Source organism: Oxyura jamaicensis, chromosome 3 (assembly GCF_011077185.1).
Source record: "Oxyura jamaicensis isolate SHBP4307 breed ruddy duck chromosome 3, BPBGC_Ojam_1.0, whole genome shotgun sequence".
NCBI lineage: Eukaryota > Metazoa > Chordata > Aves > Anseriformes > Anatidae > Oxyura > Oxyura jamaicensis.
In genome coordinates this window covers 46,341,776-46,359,692 of record NC_048895.1, presented here as the reverse complement: position 1 = coordinate 46,359,692, position 17,917 = coordinate 46,341,776, and the positions used below count along the sequence as shown (strand labels likewise).

At 38.8% G+C, this 17,917-nt stretch overlaps 1 long non-coding RNA gene across 1 annotated transcript; it reads left to right on the top strand.

Annotated features, from left to right (window-relative positions):
- Positions 1 to 4,267: 4,267 nt before the first annotated feature.
- LOC118165108 lies at positions 4,268 to 17,091 on the top strand. Its single transcript, XR_004749864.1, has 3 exons — positions 4,268 to 4,455; positions 16,766 to 16,836; positions 16,976 to 17,091. It is a non-coding gene; the product is annotated as an uncharacterized LOC118165108 (long non-coding RNA).
- The last annotated feature ends 826 nt before the right edge of the window (positions 17,092 to 17,917 follow it).

Genomic DNA, 17,917 nt, shown 5'->3' with positions numbered 1-17,917 from the left:
GATAGCAGTATGTTTTAGGTCCTGCAGCTGCTGCTGGGAGATTTCCTCCCTTGATATCTTTTTGTTTCTCTCTGTTTTCTTTCAGTAGAAAGAGGGCCTTTGCTGGTGCCAATATTGTTTTCAGAAAATAATCTTATCCTGTGTCCTCCTACAGGCTGAAAGCACTGCACATACACACAGGCATTTGTGCAGCAAAAAGCATTTGCTTCTTCCTTTTATATATCTTTAATAAGACAAAACATCTTTAATAAGAAGAAACATAATTGGAAAGCAAAGCATGGATCCAAAGGAGATCAATTGCTGCCCTCTGTTTAAATCAGTGTGTGCCAAGGACGATACAACTGAAAAGTCCATCCAGTTTAAGATATGGCACAGCTGAATGGATGCACAGTGCACCTGTCCCAGCAGGTTTCAGAAGGATCACTGTAAGTGCCAGTCACCTCGGTCAAATCTCCCTCTGCCACAGCCAAATGCATTTGAATTGCTACTGTCCAATGACATTGGACTTAGGCAGAGGGTTGATTCACTCATAATGATGAAAAAACATTGAGTGTTATCAGGGCAAAGGTAATATTTTCATTATGTTAAACCAGGGTGCTGATCATTAACTGAACAGCTTTCTTCATTGTGTCACACCATCGTGAAACAACAACCTGGTTGTGGAGAGCAGAGGACCCAATCTGATTAAGTTTGTGTAGGTCTTTTACTGCTGCATACATTCCCTTTCTTCCCCATTCTACTGCTAAGCAAATAGCCTGGTGAATTTTCCAAGGACTATAGTCTTCCTTTGGAAAATGAATCCTTTCTTGTTTCCAAGTGTTTCTCTAGAATTGGATGGACGATGTTGTAAGGAATGCCAGGTGGGACACTAAAACTTTCACTGGGCATGTTGTACTAAAACAAGGGAGAGACTAAGGCTCATTTCACATGAACATCACACTTTCCATGCTTACACCAGTCTTTTGAAATAGGAAAATTAAAATATTGTCATAATACCTCTCAAAAATGTACCTAGTTAAAATAACTTCACTTAGAAATTCTTTCCACCTGTCACAAACATTGTGGTTTGAAGGCAGAAGTTTCCAATGAGGATTTTCCATCTGTTACTTAAGATATATGAAAGAATTTTTACCACTGTCAGTATGGAATCTTTACTGTTGTAATGCAATGGAATTTTACTAATACCCTTTTTTCATTATTATTATTATTATTATTATTATTATTTTTACCAGAGGCCTGAAAAGATTCACAGCTTCCGAGTTAAATGTGTAGGCTTCTTATGAAGTATAAAGAAACTATTCTCTAAGAATTGGATCCAGAAAATGCAGTATAACAAGTTGGGTGCAAAACTTGTGACAGGCAGTAGGAAAAAAAGCAGGAATGATGCAGAGGATGAAAAGGCAATGGTGGTGCCTTTCTCCTCATGAAAAGCTCCAACCACCAACATATAGTAAGCTAGGTGTAATTTCATTCTTTCCTGTTTTAGCTCTGCTGCTTCACATGGAATAACTTAACATTCACTGGGCCAGAGAAAAACTGCTTGCTATAACTTCTTCGCAGGTATCATCTAACTTCCAGCCCTTGCATATGTGAAAACTTCAGTGTCACAGTGAGCATCTCACAGTGAGCATCCATGAGACCACAGGTCACAGACATACTCACAAACCACTACCATATGGAAATTCATATATTCTCAGAGGAGGGAATGAAGCCAATCTCCACCCTGGAAGAATACGTTAACCATCTGTGGTGGTTTTGCCATGCTAGGCAGCTGAACACCACAACCGCTCTCTCACTCCCCCTCCTCAGGTGAGGAGGGGAAGAAGTAAAGGAAAGAACAACTCACGGGTTGAGATAAGGATGATTTAATTAAAGAGGAAAAAATATTAAGGAAATATTATTATTAATTAATTCAACTACAAGGAAAAAGGGAAAGGGGAATAGGGAGGGGGAAAGGGAATAACAAAACAAAACAAGTAAAGGCTATGTGGAAGTGCAGAGGAAAGAATTACTCTCTAATTCCCACAAATGAGCGATGCTTGACCACATCCTTGAAGCAGGGCCTCAACGCACATAGCCAGTGTTCGGGCGGAGGACAGACATTTTCGAATGAGAGCCCACCCCTCCCCTCTTCTTCCTTCTTCCACCTTTTATTGCTGAGTGTGACATCGTATGGTATAGAATATCCCTTTGGTTGGTTGAGGTCAGCTGCCCTGCTGATGTTTCTTTCTCACTTTTTTGCCCACCCCCCAGGAGGGTCAGAGAGAGTCCTGATGCTGTGCCAGCACTGCTCAGCAGCAGACACAACACCGGTGTGATACCACTGCTGTTCTAGCTACAAGTGCAGAGTGCAGCACTGTATGGGCTGCTGCAGGGAAAGTTAACATCCCAGACAGACCCAGTACACCATCAGGCATCACTACCCAGTCAGTCTTCGCATCATATCTCTGACAAAAAGGCATGGTTTCTTGGTTTCTGAAATGGTGTTTACTTCCAGAAGAAGGCTCAGAGTTGTATTCCAGCGTGGATAGAGGCAGCATACAACAGGAGCTCTGCTAGGGGCTCTGCAAGGCTGATTCCTGACTTGGGCCATTCATACAAGAGCAATGGAGCATACTTGCCTGCCTGTGAACATGTACGTGCAACTGCACAAACGGAAAAAAATAAGGCAAACGAGCTCATAACTGTATATGCAGGGCTACAGCAACTTTGTTGTAAAGATTGGAGAAACCTCCCAAGGCACCTCTAGTCAGCTTAGCTGAGGTTTTAAGGATTTCACATTTAGACTGAGCCATGCACAACCGTGTGTTAGGCTCCTAAGTCTTATCCAAATCTCTTTATGAATGCAGACCAAAGGCTTTCCATGATCTACAACACAAAGCTAACTACTCTCAAGAGGACCGATCCATGGAAGCATTGAGGGTGAAATGTTTCAGGTGGTGTTACAAGGCACAGGATAAAGCTACCTGAACTAAAGCAGCCTGACAGAATGTCCATTTCAAGGAAGCCATCTGTCAATCATAAAGAAGCTGGGATTACAAATCAATATTTCTCTACTAATTTCTTGAATAGGATTGCTGAATTAAGACTGGAAATTAGTCTGTGGAAAACTCTTTTCAGTTACCACCAGTGTTATGAGATGGTATAGGACACTCCAAATCCTACAGCGTAATTCAAACAAGTAAATATGGTCTTGTTGTACCTTATATTTCTAAAGAAGCCCAACCAATCAAATGTACTTCACTAGATATGTAACTAATTTCACTGTATGTATGAAAGTAGCATCCCTCTCTCCCCCTGATATTACCCCTCACCATCCCTCTGATATCCTAAAGCTTAGAGGCTAATTACTGCTGTCCAGAAACACAGTTGACCATCCTTTCTTCAGTGAGTTTTTGATATACTTCCTTCACAGGACATTGATTTGGGTTTGGGTGGAGTGGGGAAGGCTGTGCATTCTTGCATTCTAAGTCTTTAGTGTCTCTGTTGCTTATCATAATCCCCTGTCCTGGTACTTGTTTTTTCCCTCAGCAATGTTCCTGTTCTGCAAAGCAGAGTTTGGAGTGTAAACATGCATAACACCAAATCACGTGGGGCAAGATTCCTCTTCTTTGCAAAGCTAGAGCTCTTTGTACTTTTGTACTCCTCGGCAAAGTTACGGAGGTGACTATAAAGCCCACAGCCTGCAAAAGAACTTTTCCATTCTAGCATGCTGATGAGCAAGATGTATATAGTCATCAAATATCCCACTTAAACAGAGATTTAAATAAAAACCTACAATAACAATGTATCTATATTTTTAAACTGAGAGCCTGTGTGTTGTTTCACTTTTTTTTTTTTTTTTTTTCATTCAGTTATTTGTGGCAAAAGAACTCCTCCTCCTACTGCTTAAAGAACAGATAAAGGCAAGCAGGAGGCTGTAAGTAATGGATGTCTAGGAAAGCTGTCTTAAAAACAAGTACACCTGTGAGGAACAATTGGCAGACTGTTGGGACTTTTATGGATAATTACATTACACAGGCTCTCATAATGTCAGATGTAATATAATAAATAGGCTTTTCACTTTGGTGTTCCCTATAGTCAGCTAGAGCTATCTGGAAGACAACTCCTCATTTTTCTGGTTTGTGTGAAAATTATGTCTTATTTTTTTGGGAGCTCTTTACTTAGCAGAATACCACACAGCCCAGCAGTTGCTCGTCACAGCTGTAATTAGATTATATCAAACCAGCAGTGTTGAAATACTGGTGCCTGCATTGCCTTGCTCAGCTGTAACTCCTGAGCTCCTCCAAAGCACTGAGCTGGCTGCAATGATGAGGATGATGATAGCAACAGTGATGTGTGGCAGGTGAGGGTGGGCCCTACCCTGGGAAGTGTTAAAAACACTGCCCTCTCATTCCCAAGCTGCCCTTTGTTGTTGGAGGTGCTATGCACATTGAAGAGGGTATTCAGGATCTGGTAAGGCTACATAGCCAATCTGTTATTTTCATATGGGACAAATTCAATTCTGTTTTTATTTTATTTTATTTTTTATTTTTTTAACAGTGCAATGTATATCACTCACAAAAGATCACTAGGAAATGCATATGGAACTTTTTTGCCATGCCCTGAGCACAGATAGCTCATCAGATCATTCAGGAGAGCCTCATGGGAAAAGAAGCCACAGTTTTTTGAGCTGCTGTGAGCTAGGAAGCTTGTTGGAGAGGTAGACCTCAGGCTTGTGCTTGTTGTTTTATCTTCTTGTGCATGCCCCAGGAACAGACAGCAACAATATAAAGGTGTTGCTGGTCAGCTGTACACCTTATGGGGCTCACCTCATCTGGATGTTAAAGACAAGCTCCTGGAGGGCTGCCTCTCATTGCAGTGAGGAATGCACAGCTTCTGACCTCAGTCTCTGAGACATGCTGTGTGTGCTGATGCTGTAATTATTGCCCAGATGAGCACAGAAAAAAATATATATATATAATTGGGAGCAGAGGCTGGGGTAGATCTACTTGTCAGCACTCCCTGCTTGCACAAGACAGTGGAGCCAAAATGATGACCGCCTGCTCTAAGGTCTCTTTCTCCTGTCTTCTCTGCCACAGTCAAAATGTTCACGCTATCATGAGATGGAAGATTGGCTCTTTCTTCTCAAGTATCCATGTCTCTTTGAAATGATGGTGCTGTGTCTGACACATTGGCAATAACCTGGATACTTAAGCATGGAGTACTTACTGCTTTTATGGATACAGCTTGAAGCAAGAGTATTTCTTGAGGGTGGTGTGGTAAGGAGACTTCTAGTGAAGTTTTATTTATTTTTTCCTCTCATAACTAGGCCTACAAGCTGAGTGCCTGTGAATGGGGTAGAACTACAAAGGGAGAAAGTTCCCAGATAGCCCAATATTTTCTAGGAAGAGAATCTTGTTCTAGGCATTTCTGGTAATCATCTAAGGAAGCAAGCAAAATAAATGTAGCCATCTTTCAGAGTCTGCTTTAGGAACCAATCTTTTTATGTGGTAATGACATGTGCATTTAATAAAAATATAGAGTATTCTGAGGAAAGTAAATCTACACCCTTATCTTGGAGACATTTAGAATGAAGATTTCATTTAATTGTGGCTCACTGCTGAGCACAATTTACCAAAATGGCAGTAAACTGCTATTGAACTGTAACATCTAAAGATGTCTAAGTGCTTGGATAATTTGTAGTGTGTTGTTTCTTTTTCTTTTTCCTTTTTTTTTTTTTTTTTTTCTCCCTCCTTGGGAAGAGAGTAATAAAATAGCTAAAAATAGGAAGGAAAGATAACAGTGAGGCCTTCAAAGTAAAGCAAGAAGTGGTCTTGTACTCAGGGGCTCTATACAAACCTCACCCCCCAAATTGGCACACCTTGACCACCTAGTCTTTTATTATTTATTCCTTATGACTTTTTTGTTCACAGAATCAGAGTTACTTGTTGACAGTTACAAATAAATAAGATAATGCTTTTAGATTCCAGAGGGACACAATCCAACACTACTGTTGCTTTTGCAGCTTTTGAAAACCTGTAAGTGCTTTAAGAATTTTCCCTTAGGTAAGTTACAGATTTAGATTTGTTTAATTAGGTTTCACAGAGCAATATCTTCAAAGTAGACCGTGACCTCTCCTTGTTCCTCCCCACCCTGGTCTACAGTCAGAGTTGTAAAAATAAACTTTTAAAAAATGTTGTAGATGCACTGGATTTATGTCTGCTGTTGAACAGTTCTACAGTCTTAGTGTGATTCTGGGGACCTCTATTCTGCATTAGAGGCCCCGGGAGCTTTCTTTGATCAATGACAGTTAATGAAAGGTCCCTGGGAAATCAGACCAAGGCCACTGACTTCTCTGAGATGAGGTCCAACAGCTTGGTTGTAATAACTGGGCCATATGGGACTGACAGAATCATTTTCACGTCTGAAGTGTCCCCAGTGGAGCATTTGCTTTAAAATGACTCAGAAAAGATTTAAGTTGATTGAGTTGTCCTATTGCTTGTGTTAAGTATGAAATGTAGAAGCAGCATTCCATGCCTAGGCCTAGAGGAGTGGGTGTCAGCTTTGAGGAGCAAGAGCAAGTGAGTATGGCATTCAAGTGACTGAAAAGCATTGCCTTCATGAGTAACAGGAAAATTCAAACAGACAACCAGGAAGGGAGCTTAGGAACAGCAAAAACAGCAGGAAGGCTGTGGGAGAAGTAGGAAAATCTAAAATGAAGGTGATGGATTCTGGATTCTTAAGGAAACTATTCTGAGTCTCATCCAGCCTTTTTCTTTTTCTAATAGCGTTGCTGGCTTTTGTTTGTTTGTTGCTATACCAGTCCTTCCAGCAAAACAAAAAGTGATGCTATCCTTAGAAATCTCTCAGTCCTTGAGCAGTGGTATGCAGCTTGCCTTAAAGGCTCAGACACATTCAGCTACCCAAGACATCCCTGGCCTCATAAGGCAAGACATGATACAGCCTGGGGTATTTGTGTGCACTGGACATGGAAAGTGTTAAGTTACAACCACAGCAGGTTTTGTTAGGTTAAGCAATAGGCTCCTTTTCCTTGAAGTGGACAAATGAAGGATTCCCAGCAGTCACCACTTCCCAGGGATGAAGCACTTGGAACAGAGATCTGACACACATGTGCATGGCATCAGTGCTGAGCTACCTGCTTGCAGAGGGTAACATGGGTAACATTTCACAAGTACCCTGGCCTTATGTTGAAGCCTAACCCCAGGACTGTGTATCTTTAATTACTCTTGTTAATAGAAAGTGTAATCTACCTGTAGGATGTAATAGCTATGAACTTATTTGTTATTAGTTTCAGATATATGCAGTGTGAATACTACACACTGCAAGTTATCTCAGATTCATCTAAATTACATTGACTAGAAAATACTAATTCTCTTGGAGATAACAAATATATATGTAAAATATTTTAATCTAGTGATATAGTGTGTCTAGGGAGGGTTATTAGAATATGAAATTTAGACGAATCAGAAAAGTTGAATGTTGTATGAACTTTACAGGTAGTGAAATGGTGATTCTGATGGATAATGAAATAAAAGCTGTAGGTGAGTTTCACTGTGTTTAAGTGCTTATTGTCATCAGCTGTGTGCACAGGCAGGTGAATAGCATGCTTCAGAAAAGAAGCTACTATGTCATGAGAATCCCTCTTTTAACTCTCATCCAAAAGGAAGACTACCCACCTTCCTCTGGATTTGTCAATGGAATCAAAGAAATGCAATTACATTTTTTTCTCCCTTTCCTTTAGGAGTTCATTGTATATGATTGTTTCTCTCTATATATTGAGTTGTTCATCTCTGCCACTTTTGTTAGCAAGGAATGAATAAATGAAGTCAAATGAGCTGAATAAGTTGTCTAAAGAATGGTGTGAAATTTACTTGAAAGATTATTCAACAGTTATTTGAGATGACAAAGAAAACTGAGAAAACGCAGTTTAATATTTATAGAGATGGTGTCAGCAGCTTTCGGGTCAGTCCATGGCTCCTCTCCTCTTTTGCAAGTGTGCTTGTGGGTGAGCTTGTGACTCTTTTTACTTTTTTTTTTGTTTGTTTTGTTTTGGTCAAGCAGCTGTGCATCCATCCATTTTGTTGAGGCTGTGCTGGCCCCACGAAGACTGCTTCAGAGCACAGGGGACGGATTTACAAATGCATTCTTGTAGTTTAATGTGCTACTTTCTAAAATGAGTTTTTCACTTAATTTACCCCAGGGCTGAGAGTTCAGAGCTCACACCCGCTGCCACACTGTAAAGTAAAATAATGCCCAGCCAAACTTCTAGGACAAAAATTATTCTCCTCTGTTTTGTTTGTAATTGGCTACATTTCTAGTGGAGATGAAAGGTGCTGGGCTTGCATCCTTGGAGAATAAAATCCTTCACAGGTTTGTGTCAGTGCAGTGTAAGATTTCACACCGGATTCACCAATGAGCCATGTTTCTGACTGGAAGGGATTACCCCAGAAGTGCCAGAGTAATTCAATCATCTGCTGCTTACTCAGTCCTTGGCTGCCTGGAAACTCCCAGAGTTGTTAATTAATGTCATTTCTGGTTGTACTTTTCATAATATAGACAGCAGCTCCCCAGGACTTCACTGAACCCATCAAGCATTTCACACAGATCCCAAACAGCTGTCACATGGTGACAATATTCAATCACTGCTGAGCTTGACCAGATCCGAGATAACCTTCAGATGAATGGATCAGCATGGATTTTCAGTCCTGGTGAAAGAGGAGAGAAAAACAGTGAAAGTAATAGAAGAAAACTTCTTTTAGCTAACAATGAAAGGCAACACTGGCCAAGTGCTATGAGAAGAGTTCACAAACATTGATTAAATTTCTAAATGCATGTTTATTTAACAAACATAATTGTTCCCCTTTCGTATTTGATGTTCATAAATGCATGATGTTTGGAGGCTGGCTTTGTATCAAAAGATACATATATTTGATTTTCATATCAGCAAATTGGCAGAGAACAAGGACTGAAATATTGGCCTATTGAGGTCAGTGGAGTTTTGCCATCAACATTCAATTGAGTCATTTTTTCCCCCGGCACATTGTGAATTCAGAATAATGCATTAATCCCCTGATTTAAATTTTTTAGTCATCTGTGATTCAGAAAATATTCTTATCAGTCTGGGCCCTTAACCAAAAGCAAGTGGTTTATGAACAACTGAAGCATGTTTCTCCAAGATTTACAAAAAAATAAAGAAGAAAAACCCAGTATTCATCGATGAATAATTTTGACCAGAAAAAAAAAAAGAAATGGAAAAAGAGAACCCTGTCTATTTAGGGGATATTTGGAAAACTGCCCAGTTTTCTTTAAATGTTATAACAAAACTTGCTTTAACAGCAATAATGTTTGCTGGGTTTTTGATACATTATTTCTGAAAAAGCTGACTCTATACAACAGACATACATAAATATAAAAAGAACTCTCTAGTTCTATACCTTTTGTTTTATACTACTTTTTGCCTTGAATCATCAGTGTTTTTTTCCAAACGTATTGTATTGCATGGCTTTTTCTTCCAATTTCAGGTGCTACACAGATGCCACTTACTTTGGAAAGCCCTCTGATCCTTTTGCCTCTCATTCTTCTGTCTTTCTTAATGTTTTGACTACAGAGAGGCGAAGAGTTTTCTTCTACAATAGTTTTCTTGACAAAACCATGAAAATGATGTCTAATTAGAAGTCTTTAAAAGAAATCTGTTATAATTGCCTTTGAATATTAGTCTTTCTTCTTATGACTGATGCTACTCTATAGCCTGCTGATTGCTGATCCATGACCTGTTATGCATGTTTTTCTTAAAGATTGTCACCCTTCTGTATTCCCCTGCAACTCCCAGAGTCTGATGTATGATCACCAAGTGTAGGCATTAAGGCCGTGGTCAAAGATCAGTTATATCATCAGGATTACGTACATCGTATGTAAGTACACTCACTGCACATTGTCAGAGGAATGATATCTTATTCCAGATGTTTTGCCAAGGAAGGAAGCAAAGGGTGGTGGGGAAGGATGTCAGAAACCAACCAGAGTGCCTAGAAAGGTCTAGAAGTGAAAAGCCTGTGGAAAGAATATTTTTTTACTTTTTTTTTCTCTGTACTGTCTCAAATGTCTGTTAGCAATTAAATTCCTTCCTCAGTGTGATCCACATGAAAGGATTGGTCTTCAGTAAGTGTTTTCACCAGCTTGTTGCCAAGAACCCAACCTCATGATAAATTACCATTGAGGAGGGAGTAACTGCTTTTCAGCTGAGCTCCAGCAACTGTTCACCTCCATGCTCATTGCCTCTGAAAAAAAGTACTATGCAACAGAGACAGAGGTTAGAGGTCTGTTTCAGAAATAGTTGTGCCATTTCTTTGTGTTATCACTGGCCCTCCTGCCACCTGACTGTTAACCAAGTCTCTGCTAGATATTTCTGTTCCCAGGGTGGCATTTACTGCATGGCTTGTGTGAGCTCTCCTCAACCACTCCAATGCAAAGTCAACCAGTTTGCTTTAAAGCTTGCTGGTTTGACAGCACTGGCTAGAGGAAGACAGCTCATATAAGCTATTCTTCTCACTGTGCCGTGGGATAGACAAAGCAAATTAATCCCTAATGAAATTGATCTTCAAGTGATTTTTTGACTGCTTATTTGTCTAGAGCCTTTACGGTATGATTTTGCACCTAGTTGAATAGGTGCCAAACAATACATAAGATATTTATTAATTTTAGGGTAAGCCAAAGGAAGAAGAAAATATTTTAAATAAGTGTGACTACAATGTTTTGCGCTCTAACTTAACTGGAAAGTATTTTAAGATCATCACAGTTTTGTATGTGATGAGAAATGAGTTGTGGAAGAGTGAAATAAATAAGGGAATTAATCAAGAATATCTTTGACTGACCATTCTGACTTTGAAGGTACACCTCTACTGCAGAATGCAGTATGAAATAGTGAACAAATGTAGTCCTTGGATACCAGCATCATTGCAGCTAATGACGTGAAATTTTGCCATTGTATTGACAGAAACAGTGAAGACCTCTTAAAACAGCACAGCTGGACACAGGAGACAGCACTTCTCAGTCCTCTGAGGGAAATGGGCTGTACAATTTCTAAGTAGGAACAAATAGGAATAGTAGAATGGGCTATTTCTCATGTGACTGCAGTATGTATAAAATCAAGCAATTTTCCAATGTACAGGTGGGTTTTGGCACTTCAGAATGCTCTTGTATTTATGTGCTTTTCAGCCATTCAGAAGTCTAGTTGGTCTTTCTCAGGACAATTGACAGATCCTTTTTTGGATCATTACAAAGTCTGTATTACTTACATGACCTATACAAACACATGTAATATATCTGAATTTGCCCTTTTAAGTAATCTTCAAATCATCACTGACTGAAAATATTTCAGAAAGGATGTTACCAAGTCATACTTACTTGCAGTCAATTTAATTTTATTAGAATCCATTTCAACATATCTGCTTTTGTTACAGATAGGCATTTGATACCTGTGTATCTTGAGAAGCATACATATCTACTGGTCTCAATAAATCCTTTGTTAACAGTATCAATAAAGACCTATGCAGAGCAACAAATTCTGAAATTCTTAGACATGGATGCCTATTAATTTTGATACCTGTTGATAGTTATTGATACCTTTCAAACATAAGTATCTTGACTGATTTTGATACTGGTAGGCATTGAGATTTACTGATAGCATGAAATTTTGATATAGATAGGTGTCAATGCCTATCAATGCAGATGCATATTGTTCGCAAATATTGATGGAGGTTAATAGGCATAGATACCTTTTGATTTCAATAGGTGGCTATACCTATAATTTCAAGACCAGTAGATACAACTGATAGCTACTGAGATCTTTTGATAAGAAGCACTGATGCCTATCAATTTCAACACCTATCTGTAGGTATCAATATCGATACGTACTGGTAGGTGTTAATGCCTAATATCTTTTGATCTCAGGCATTTACATCCAACTGTCTTTTTTAATATCTTCAGACATCACAACCTAATAATAGTGAGACCTTCCAGTATCAATAGGCTTCGTTGCCTATCATTTTGGATGCCTATTGATAGACATTGATATCTGTAGGTATCAGCTAATGGTAGGCATGGATAACTTTCAATCTCAGTTTTGAAACCTGCCTTTAGGTGTATTGGATACCTTCTCAATAGGCATTTGTATCTATTGTTTTCAAGACATTTTTGGTATGCATGTAAATTAAGACTTATAGATACCAAGACCTTTCAACATTGAAATGCATCAGTGCTTATCAATTGCTGACTTTGTATTAGTTAAAGGAAATCATATTTTCCACTTAAGTTTAATGATCATCTTATAATGTTCTAAAAGATAAAACCAATGCTGTATATTCCCCAGCTAAATATGGCTGCAAATTAGTATTTCCCCAAAACTTCAGGGCTTATTAATAAATGCTGTGAAATAATTAGTTATTCTTAGAATAGGAAAACTATAGAATATAATCCAGTTAATCAATATTTCATGAAAAATTATCTAACTGCACATGAATTTCCTGATAAGTATCAGTAGAGCTGTAAAAGATTAAATCACATAACATGTTAAGTGTAATTGTGATATAATTAACCACTGATCATTCAATTTCTGTTCCTCTGTTATGCATGTATATTGGTAGATGGAACAATTAACAAGTTATAAAACAGTTCACATTGATTTGTAGAGTTCTGGTTCAAAACAGTGCAAAATCCCAGATGGGCTGAAAATTAAAACTACACTGTGGAAAAAAAAAAAAAAAAAAAAAGAGTTCCTTTTATTTTTGCCCTACTTCTTTTTCTGAGAGCCTATAAATTAACAGCTACTTTGGGTTATAATACAGAGCAAAGGATTTGTTATCCACTTAACAGTGCTACTCAGCTCTACTATAGAAAATATCAATGTTAGTGCACTTCCACTAAAAAGCACTGAAGTATAAAAAACAAAACACGGAAACAATTATCTTTGATCTAAAATCCAACACTTATATGTACAAGAAATATAACTTGAAGCTTAATAACGCATTTTTGGTGTCCCTTTTATTTCTATTGAAGTGACTTTATTTTTATTTCATAGTAAATGCAATTATTAGTTTCTTTTGTAGCTGTATTCCTTCCAGAAGTACCTTAATTTCTTACTATTTTTGTCTTGTTTGTTAAGGTTTGGATTTTCTGGGCTCCGCTTACAAAGTTCCAGGGAAATAATACTGAAATAGCACAACCAATCACTGTCTGTGGATCACTGCCTCTAACTCTCTAATCATTCTGTAGGCAATGATATTTTTCCTTCATACATCATTACAACTTCTTATTGAGAAGATGAAAAAACCAATAGTGGTCTCCAGTACCTATATATATGTGAGGGTGATAGGATTAAATTGAATCCTGAAGAGCTGGGAGTATCTACAACTGGCAGTACTTTGCAAGGGCTCAGCTACTTCAGGCGCTAGGCAGCTCACAACCCACCAGTTGGTATATAAATTAATTATTCATTTAAACAACTGTTTTGGATTCAATTAAACCCTAACTTTTATAGGCTTTTTTTGTGGACTGCAAAATCAAATGTGATTGAAGAGAGAGGGTCAAAATCATCTCCTACTCTCAGGGTGTTAAATCTCAAGCTGGGTTGGACTCAGATTTTCTTCACAACTTTTTATTTCACCTGATATGTCCTTTTAATTAAATTGGGTGCTTGCTAGAGCTGTTCAGCTTGAAGGTTTTGACCCCTAATAAGTTACAGAAAATGTAGCTTGCCCCTTATTGTCTCCGAAGTGAGCCTCAGTGCTGAGTTGGAGAGATGATGTGTGTTGGTCTTGGTTTACAGACTGTAAAGGCATGCTTAACTCCTGGGTCTCAGCTGCGGTGGCTCATCAGATGCTCACCAGAAAGCAGCCATGCCATCTGTTATGCTCACAAAACCAGTTCCTCAGGAATTCTGGTGTGATCCCTTTTATACCGCAGTACTTTGGAGGGTATGTGAATGTCAATAGCTAACCTGCCTCTGAGAAGAGAACTTGTTGTGTGGGGTTACAAGGTCATTGGGCCTGTTTTCTGCAAGCTCAACTAACAGATCTGTCTTCATGCTTAAATTAAGCCTTTTTTTCCCACTCTGGAAAAAAAAAAAAAACAACACTTCAGCATGCCCACCATCATCCTTACTCACAGCCTGTGAGAACAATGCTGTGCACTTGTACGTGGAATCCTGAGTGGCCTGCTCCTGTTAGGATGTTATCCAATCATCTGAACCACCCCAGATTACTCATGTTGTCATTTGCTAATTTTGACTCATTGTATCTAAACATTTCAGGAGCACAGGCAGAATACATATTCTTTATTTTATTTGACCTGCTAAAACATCTATTACTTCTCACTGTGTATGTTCCAAGCCAAAATATAAACAAGTTGTACATAATAAATCAATTACGGTATCTGAATGCCCTCTCCAAGGTTTTCTCACCATGTCAAGACTGCCTCTCCACTTTGTTTACTGAATGATTTTACAGTTGCTCTTGCTTTACATGTTAAAAATTTACATGTTAGAAACTGTGGCAAAGTCTGTACAGTCTGAGATGTACTCAGACTTTTGGATGACTGAAAAAGACAATGTTTGTGTCAATGGCCTGTTATTGAATATGCAGGTCTAGCAAGTTCCCTCAATTTTAAGGGTCATAACCAATGCAAGTCCTTCAGATGACCTCCAGTTGTCTGAATCTAAGTTGCCTGAGTCACTACAGAGTAAAAGATTGAACATGGTGGTGTGACTTAGTGGACAGGACATCGGAAGGACTGAGGAAGCTTTTCTACTCCAGGTTCAGCCAATGAGTCACTTAAGGCAAGTCTCAATATCTCCTCATGCCTCAGTTTCTTCAGGTGGGAAAGGGAGCTAATTGGACTGACTTCCTCTGTAAATCACCTTTAAACCTACAGGTTAAAAGCACTGTGTAAGATCAAGATATTGCCCTATTCTATCTGTGAATGCCTTTTAGCTAGCACAGATGTTGTTAACAGAAGGCACAGAAGATATACCTGATACACTGAATAAAAGGGCTGGCACATTTTGTCTTGTTCACCATTGCAGTGTGAGACATATATACTTAGTAAAGGACATATTATGAGAAACCTGTCTCCAGCTGGCAGAATCATAGGTAGCTTGAGCAATGTTCTCATCAGAAATCCAAGTGCAAGTCCCTCTGTTCAGACACTTATGCAGACACCACTTAGTCCAGATGTGTTTTCTTTGGCTGGTCATATAGATGCATCTGAATGAATACATGGCAAACCTAATGCTGCATGTGAGGATGAACTTCCTAATCAGATAAGTTCTCATGGGTTTTAATAGATGCACTATCCTCTTGTACTTTAATCAGTGGAATATCATCCCCAGCCTCCAAGACTTCCAAGACTAGGTGATGCCTAGCCTATGGAGGCAAGTTCACACCAAGCCTAGCTACTCCTAATTCATGCCTTCTGGACATGTCACAGCCTATGCACAACCCATTTCCCTCAGCATATGAGGATGTGGTAATTTTGGGCTCAGTAGGATGCAGCCCACAAGGAAAAGGAGCATTTCCTCATTACATCCTCTAGCCTCTCACTGCAATAAATCCAGTAAGCAGTAATTCCCTTTCACTGAATGCATTTGCAGGAGATTCAATGTGTACCTGCTCATCCAGCTCATCCAAGTCTAATACTGAAGAAATCACGTGGTCATGGATGCATAGCCGTTGCTTGTTGCTCCCATGAGATACAGAAGTCTTAATGCTCCAGACATTGTGAATTATGGTTACTTAACTGGTGCACTGGACAAGCAGCTCCTGTCCTCAGCTGAGTGTGGGAACCTCCTTTGAGTGCAAGGTGTTAGGTTGCTGTAAAAGCAAGCACCCTAGGAAGCAAAGTCCCTGTGAGGATCTCATTCACTGGTGTCAAGTCACATTATATCTGCAACTGAAAGCTACAGCAGTAGTTTCCAGCTTTTAGTGCTGCAAAATTTTATTGCTAGTTAAACAAAAGGAAACTGAAGTTTTCATCTAAATGAAGCCTATAATTTTGTAGGCACCCAGTGGCGACATTTTTCACATGGCTGTAGGAAGGGAATGAAATCTCTGGACAGCACTTATTATCCGTTCTCCTAGGCATTCATTCCATATTCTGAAAAAGATCAGCCTTAGGCTTTCTGGTTATTGATCTCAGCCAAAAGGCAGATCTCTCAGCTCCAGCAAGTGTTTCTGCTAATATATTTTCCTTCCAACATTAATACTCTTTCTAATTTCAATCTCAAGAAGCAGCGATAAATTGCAGTATGTGGCTTTAGCTTGTAAAAGCAGAGTGGACTATATGAATATGTGTTGGACAGCTTGTCACAGCCTGCTGCAAAATCCAATTAATTCTCTAAGGTTATTACGCCTTCATGCACTACAGATATTTTAATTGGGGGGAATAAGGTTGAATGTTCACCCCTGTTTTAAAAAGAAAACATTAAATCTAGATTAATTAGCTGATATCCCATCAAACTTGCCTATATTATCTGCTAAATTTGGGAGTTTGAGTTTATGATTTAAACTTAAAGGCAGAAAACAGTCAGTAGTTTTTCATAAATCAATGAGCTAATGCTTGAAAGTTCCCTTTAAATACAATTGTGTATCTTAAGTGCCCTGACTGGGCTTTCTTGCTGGGCAAGACTGTTATGAACTTGTATTTTTGTGTGGGATACATCCTCACCGGCAGGAAGACCTACCCAAATGAACTGTTTCTGTGCTCAGTTTTGCAGGTCAAGGTGGGAAGACAGCACAGTCCAAATGTTGGCCTGAGCACCCCACATAGCCCTGCAAAGAGAAAAGGGTCTGTATCCTGCAGATGTTGATGCTGTCTTGCACCCAGGGTGGGGTGGTGCTGATGCTAACAGGAGACCAGGATAGCAAGCCAAGACATTATTGTCGGTCTTTTGAAGCAGTACACCCATGTAGTCTCTTCTATGGAGGCCTGTCCAGATTAAACCAGGTTTTACTCCATTATGAATTCTCAAGCAAATCAAGAGCAAGTGAAGATACAATAGAAAAGGAAGCAGTACTAGGACCACTGCTCAGGGAGTCAGACCAAAAAAAAAAAAAAAAGAAAAAAAAAAAGAAAAGGGCAAGCTATTTTAAGCTATTTTTCTGTTTTTAACAAACAGCTTTCTGAATTATTTTTTAAATATCTGGAGGAATGTGTAGCACTTCATACAGACAGGTTTAAATAGCAAATCACACTTTCCCAGCACATATAATACATTATATATACTACTATAAAAAAATTACAGTTAATTATTGTGAATTTTTTTTTTATTGACGCTTCTTGGAATTTATGGGACAAAGCTCAAATCTAGACAAATTTGACTAACTATTTGAATGTAGTTAGAACTGAGTTTTTCTTAAGGTATTGGTTTAGAAAGAAAGATGCTTCATTTCTATAAGCAAGTACAAAACTAAATGTAGTTACACAATGCTGTGAATAATAACCCTTTGTTTCATTATAGAGCTGACAGTTTTTCTAGAAGATACCAACAGAAACATTTCGGAAGCAGTTAGTGTTAAACAAATGGCATGGCTCTTGGGTGACATTAGCTAATCAGATAGAAATGAGGGCCTGAAAAATAGGATAAAACAACTTAATTTGTAAACTGAATATAACTCAAATGGCTTTTGCTTGCCCTTTATATTCTGGAGGAGTTTTCTCAGAAACAAGCTAGCTAGATGAAGAAAGAAGACAAGGATATTTGTCTGGATATGTTCAGGTTCACCTGAATTTTTATGCACTGTATTTAATTTTCATTATGCAGGTTGAGATCACAGCCTTGAAGTAATTAAAAGACTGCAGCTGGCTTCTGCCTATAGGCTACTGAGTTAGCTCAAGACCACATGGGCAAACTTGAAGTATCCTCCTC